This window comes from Peromyscus leucopus, chromosome 1 (genome assembly GCF_004664715.2).
Source record: "Peromyscus leucopus breed LL Stock chromosome 1, UCI_PerLeu_2.1, whole genome shotgun sequence".
Classification (NCBI taxonomy): domain Eukaryota; kingdom Metazoa; phylum Chordata; class Mammalia; order Rodentia; family Cricetidae; genus Peromyscus; species Peromyscus leucopus.
In genome coordinates this window covers 76621556-76628130 of record NC_051063.1, presented here as the reverse complement: position 1 = coordinate 76628130, position 6575 = coordinate 76621556, and positions in this window count along the sequence as shown.

The window sequence follows — 6575 nt, the reverse complement described above, 5'->3', positions numbered from 1 at the left end:
GATTGAAAAGACCCGAGCTCCTGTTTCCACCCTGCCTTACCACTTACCCTCTCCGCCCATCGATATCACTTGCTGTTTCCTCCTCCCAAGTGCTGGGTTTAAAGGTGTGTGTCACCACTGCCTGGCCTGTAGTGGCTAGCTCCATGCAAGCTTCATTTATTAAAGCACAAACAAAATAATTACATTTCTCCCTTTCTGTCTAAAATAAGGTTATAACTAATGTAAGGAATGATATACACTAAGTATAGCTATATACAGTATATAGTCAAGTATTACATTAACAGTGTCCAGTCCATTAACATTTGACAAATTCAGGAAATACCCCATTTCTGTCCTATCTTGGTGAGTCCCAAGTGTTCGTAATTCACTATCTGTCCTAACTTGCATTACAAAACTATTAATGTCTCAGTCTTGCACACTTGACACCTCTTGGGTGAGTTTCTTTTCTGCATCTGGTAACAAAACTAAATTCAGCTCCACCAGAGACCCAAGAAGGAAATACTACCTGAGTAAGCAGGAAGTGCAAGCAAGCGACTTCCCAAAAAAATGTGAGGAGTGACAGCTGGCTGCCTGGACAGTCATCTAAGGTTCCTGTGCAACGTTGGGGCATTAATCTTTGGTTTACAGGCCTGGAATATCTGACAGACTTTGCTGTGAAACAGGATATTCTGAAGGACTTTCCTACCTTGTCTTAGCAAAGTTTGGCGGTCCTTTTGTATCCTGCTTGTCCCATTGGGACAGCATACTGCCAGTTGAGGCAAGGGTATTTTCTTGGCCAGTGGCTAATTTTTGCCCTAAAGAAAGTATATGGAGTTTCCTGGAAGCCCATCTTTGAAGTAAAATTGGTGCTACCAGGAGCAGGCATGTCTTATTGTCATAAAACAAAACAAGAAAAAAGCCAGTTATTAAAATACCTTAAATGCCATATTCTGTAGATCTCTTAGTGTTTGCAGATAACCTATCTAAATATGTTTGACCTTGAAAACATAACCTACCATGACTACAAATGATGTAACATGACTACTAACCTGCATTTCTTTATATCCTAATTAGTTGGTAATAACTTTAAAGGACAATAAATTTTTAAATGAGTTATATAGGTACAATACTTTGAACAAGATTAGAAATGTATGTACAGTTCTAACAAAAATAATCTCAAGTTCATATCAATATACAAAGATCCATATCAATGTAAAATATTTAAAACTAGTAGTTGCTTTTTTGGTTTAAAGGTAGATTCAGTAATCTACCCTTATTCTGTCATAACTATATCTCCTTTTTTCAGAGTAGATTGAATAATCTACCCTTTCATCCTATCTGCTAGGATTATAGGACTATGGTAATTGCCCTGGCTCACCTAGAACTGCCTCCTGGGTGCTAGGATTGAAGACGCTATTCTTGGCTACAGTTCCTCTTAAGGAAAGTTGAATGATAAAAGGGTAGTCAGTGAGGAGCCTTTTCACTTGATGTGTTTAGTAACTTGTCCCTGTTGGGCAACTGTTTATTGGATGTTTATATTAGCATATAGAACTGAAAACTAGGCATAGTAATCCCAGCACTGGTGGCAGGATTTGCTATGACTCGGGCTACATAGTCCCAAAGCCAACAAACCAAAACCAGTTGGACGTGGTTATGGATTTCTGTAATCTTGGTACTTAAGTGTGTGGAGGCAGGAAGATTGGAAGTTCAAGGCCATTATGGACTTGCTGTCATGCCAAAAGGCGGGGGGCATCCCCCAATCCCGCAAAAAAAACAAAAACAAAAACAAAAAACAATAAAACCCAAATAGGTCAGTAAGAAATTAGTGTCCATAGGCAAACAGCTTTTAGAATGTAACCCAATACAAAACAGTAAACAAAACATGCTCTTTTTGTTTTATTTTTGTAATATGCTTCCCCCCCCCCTCAAGACAGGGTTTCTCTGTATCTTTGCGCCTTTCCTGAAACTCACTTGGTAGCCCAGGCTGGCCTTGAACTCACAGAGATCCTCCTGCCTCTGCCTCCCGAGTGCTGGGATTAAAGGCGTGCGCCACCACCACCCATAATATGCTTCTTAACATGTGTCACTGTTTCTGGGATTAAAGACGAGGTGGGTATCAAGCTCAACCAACTGCATGGTTTTTGAGCATGAACTTTGTAGAAGACAGCATCAGGTCACAATGGTAAAACTGCCTAGAGCAAAGACCCAATTTTGTGTTTCGCTTGTACTGGTTTCTATCCCACAATCTTTAATATTGGACAGCTCTAGAGCTGCTCATTAATTTGTACCCCCTGAAGGTTTTTTTGACGGTCTTGTCATTTAGCTTTGGCAGGCCTGGTAGCCTGTGCTATCCTTAAATATGTATGAATCCTGCTTCAGTTTTCCCATCGCTGGGATTACAGACAGGCACCATGTCAGCACAAAGTAGGGATTGACTTATGATGCCTGATGAACAGTTTGTATACAGAAGCTATTATCTGAAGCATGCCCTACAGATACGTTGAGACCTGTTGTTGGGAGGTGCTTTCTTGCAGAGTTCTTTTTTTTTTTTTTTATGCCCCTTTCCACTTCAACAGTGCTAGAATTTCTACTGAGCTACTACCCTCAGCCTTATGTTGAAGTTTATGCTGAAGTGTGTTTCTGAGAGGAGTTTCTTTTTTTTCTTTTTTCTTTTTTTTTTTTTAAAGGTCATCAGATCTTCTGGGACTGGAGTTACCGTTTGTTTATTTAATTTAATTTATTTATTTTGATTTTTTGAGACAGGGTTTCTCTGTAGCTTTGTGCCTTTCCTGGAACTCGCTTTGGAGTGGCCTCGAACTCACAGAGATCCGCCTGCCTCTGCCTCCCGAGTGCTGGGATTAAACACGCGCGCCACCACCGCCTGGCGAGAGGAGTTTCTGAGGGGAGTTTTTCTTTCTTTTTTTTTTTTTTAAGATTTATTTATTACATATACAGCGTTCTGCCTGCATGTGTGTCTGCAGGCCAGAAGAGGGCACCAGGTCTCATAGATGGTTGTGAGCCACCATGTGGTTGCTGGGAATTGAACTCAGGACCTTTGGAAGAGCAGCCAGTGCTCTTAACCGCTGAGCCATCTCTCCAGCCCCGAGAGGGGTTTCTTGATGGCATTGTTAAAGGTTCACCTGTGGGTAGGCATGCTTCAAGGTTGAAGGCCCTGAATGTTTTGGGAAGTGTATTAGTCTCATTAAACTTGGTACCTGTGCAAATCTTTTCATCCTCACCTAAAGCTGTAGTTAGGCCCCTGAGTCTGCTTACTTGATAGGCTGTTTATTTGATGTGTTAATTTGGTTTGAGAAGCCTAATGGATGTGTATTGTTGCTGCTTCACCTACTAGGGTTTTAATACATTAGAGTTTGGTTGTGGTTCCCTAATCCATGCAGCTAGAAGAAATGAAGATTGAAGCTTTTTTGTTTCTAACTAACTACATTTTTGTGTATGTGTTGTCTGCGTGTGTTCTGTAGGTGCATGCAGAGACCACCTTCTATGTGAGCCACCTTCTATGGCTGCTGAGAACTAACCTCAGGTCCTTTGTAAAAGACCAGTATGTGCTTTTTGTTTTGGTATTTTGAGACAGGGTCTCTATATAGCCCTGGCTGTCCTGGAACTTGATCATTATCTTCTATTGACCTTCTCTCCAGCCCTAAGGTTGAAGTTTATTACCAGGTAACTAGTGCCCAGTGATTGGTCATGGTTAGGTCCAGGTAGATGAGGAAATAAATGCATGAACAAGACAATTGGTTCTGGTGCCCGGTCATCATTGATGACAAAATTGTGACACCTAGTGGCGTGTTTGGTTTTTTCCTTCCTGGTTTTTGGAGACAGGGTTTCTCTGTGCAACAGCTCTTGACTGTTCTGGAACTCGCTTTGTAGACCAGGCTGGCCACCACTGCCTAGCTGCATTACTTGTTTCTATGTTGAACTATGTCTTTCACCCATCTTATAATTGATTTTATTTTATTTAAGTGATTTTTTTGAAAGATGAATTAGTTTTTTGATACAAGGTCTCTAGCTTCATACAGAGACTCACTGTTTAGGCCAGGCTGGTCTTAAACTCAGATATCTCAGATAACTGCTTACCTCTTCCTCCAGAGTGCTGGTACTAAAGATGAGCTCCACCACCCCTGGAGGTTTAATTTTTAATGTGTAGTTGTATATCAGATGTGGGTGTTCGCATGTGTCAGTGGAATCATGAGAGGAGGCACCTTGAGGATGAATCTTTAGCCTTTTCCACCTGTAGGGTGGATTGTCTTGACTGAACTGCCCTCCCTGAGCAACGGCACCTTTTATTGTTATATAATTCACGCCTTTAATACGTCAATTCCAAAGTCTTTGACCTAAGCCCCTCAGGGACAACGCCAAATGTGAAACCTCAGTAAAGAATACCAGTTTTCTGGGTTGTTCCTAAACTTAAGTTTGCATAGGCTTTGATCGCCTAGGAAAATACTCAGAAGGTATGGAGACAGGAGGTAGCAATCACAAAAGGCAGATCAAAGCTAGGTGTTGACCCTTGAGAGTCAAACTGGCTGTTGGCTCCATGGGAATTCTTTAGTCAAATATTTGCTTGCATGTATATGTGCACCATGGGTATTCCTGGTTATGCATGGTGACCAGAAAAGGGCATCAGCTCCCTAGACTTGGAGTTAGGGATGGTTGTGGGTCACCATGTGAGTGCTGAGAACTGAACCCAGGTTCTCTGGAAGAGAGACAAGTGCTCTTAACTGTTGCCATCTCTCTAGCACTCCCTCTTCCCCCCCCTCCCCCATAGAGAGTCTTAGGTAGCCCAAGCTGGTCTTGGACGTGCTAGTTTGAGGATGACCTAGTGCTCCAGTGATTAGGACTGTTGAGAGAGACAGTTAATGTCTGGCCTCTGCACAGAGCTGTGCACACATGAAGGTATACCACATGCAACTCATGGTTCATGCCTGTAATCACAGCACCTGTCTCAAAACACTCCAGACAAACTTAATTAGCTGGTGTCTTAGCATAGCTTAGCTTTGTGAGTACTGCAAAAGGAGGGTATTGGGCATGGTTGTGTTGATTCCATTTTCTTTGGTATATGCCCAGGAGTGACACTGCTACAACACTTAGTTTTAATGCATTTGTTGGGCTTTTGGAGAACAAGTGTGATGGCGCGTGCCTGTCATCTTGGTTGGCATTCAGAAGCCAAAGCAGGAAGACCACAAGTTGTTCTGGCATGCAGAGAATAGACAAACTTAGAGCATGTTGACAGATTTGATCTCAGGTTTTTTTGGTGGTTAGCAGTTCAGAGCTTTGGGAAATAATTGAATCTGAAGTTGTCAGAATTCATGAGTCTGGGATAAGGGATCTGGCAGACGAAGCACTCCCACTGATACATAGTGTGTTCATGACTCATGGTTGTAGTGTTGGTTTGGAGTATTGATGTATTGTGTGTGCTGGGAGGAGAAGGGCTGTGTTGAAAAACAATTGAGGGCTAGCCAACTTGTGATAAACATAGAAACTTGTGCTGTTTCGTTGAGTACTGGTGCTCTAGTGGAAAGCCAAGCTCTGGGCATCCTTTAAGCACTTCAGTTTTGCCAGATGGTGGTGGTACATGCCCTCAATCCCATCAGGCAGAGGCAGAAGCAGATGGATTTGAGTTTGAGGCCAGCCTAGTCTACAGAATGAGTTCCAGGACAGCCAGAATCATACAGAGAAACCCTTGTCTCAGAAAACGAAAAAACGGGCCTGGAGAGATGGCTCAGAGGTTAAGAGCACTGACTCTTCCAGAGGTCCTGAGTTCAATTCCCAGCAACCACATGGTGGCTCACATCCATCTGTAATGAGATCTGGTGCCCTCTTCTGGCCTGCAGACATACATACTCTACATATAATAAAATAAATCTTCAAAAAACAAAAAATTTTGGTTTTAACTTCCACACCACACCCCCCCAGGCAGTCTACTATTTATTTCTTTTCTTTCTTATTTTTTTTTTTGAGACAAACTAGTTTTGGCTGGCCTGGAACTCTCTATGTAGACCAGACTGACCTTGAACTCATGAAGACCTACCTGCTTTTGCCTTCCAAGTGCTGGGATTCAAAGTGAGCACCATTCAGCGTAGCTTAATTATTTTATGTATGTGAGTGGATACCACTTGTTTGCAGGTATTTGTGAATGCCAGAGAGTACTCCCTAGTGCTGGGAACAAAACTCTAAAGGCAAGTATGTTTAGCAGATGAACCATCCCTCCAGTCCCTTAAACATCTTTCAAAAAGTGGATTGACAGACTGGGTTGGGATGGGTAGGGCCATGAGAATAAGCTTTGAAGAATATCAGTTCTTTCCAGGTGGCATCTTGTCTATACACCACCTCCATACACAAGAGGTCAGTGTTTTCTTTTCTTTTTTTTTTTTTTGTTGGTTTGTTTTTTTGGTTTTTCGAGACAGGGTTTCTCTGCATAGCTTTGCGCCTTTCCTGGAGCTCACTTGGTAGCCCAGGCTGGCCTCGAACTCACAGAGATCCGCCTGGCTCTGCCTCCCGAGTGCTGGGATTAAAGGCGTGCGCCACCACCGCCCGGCGAGGTCAGTGTTTTCTAATTGAGATTATTTAGTGCTTTGAAA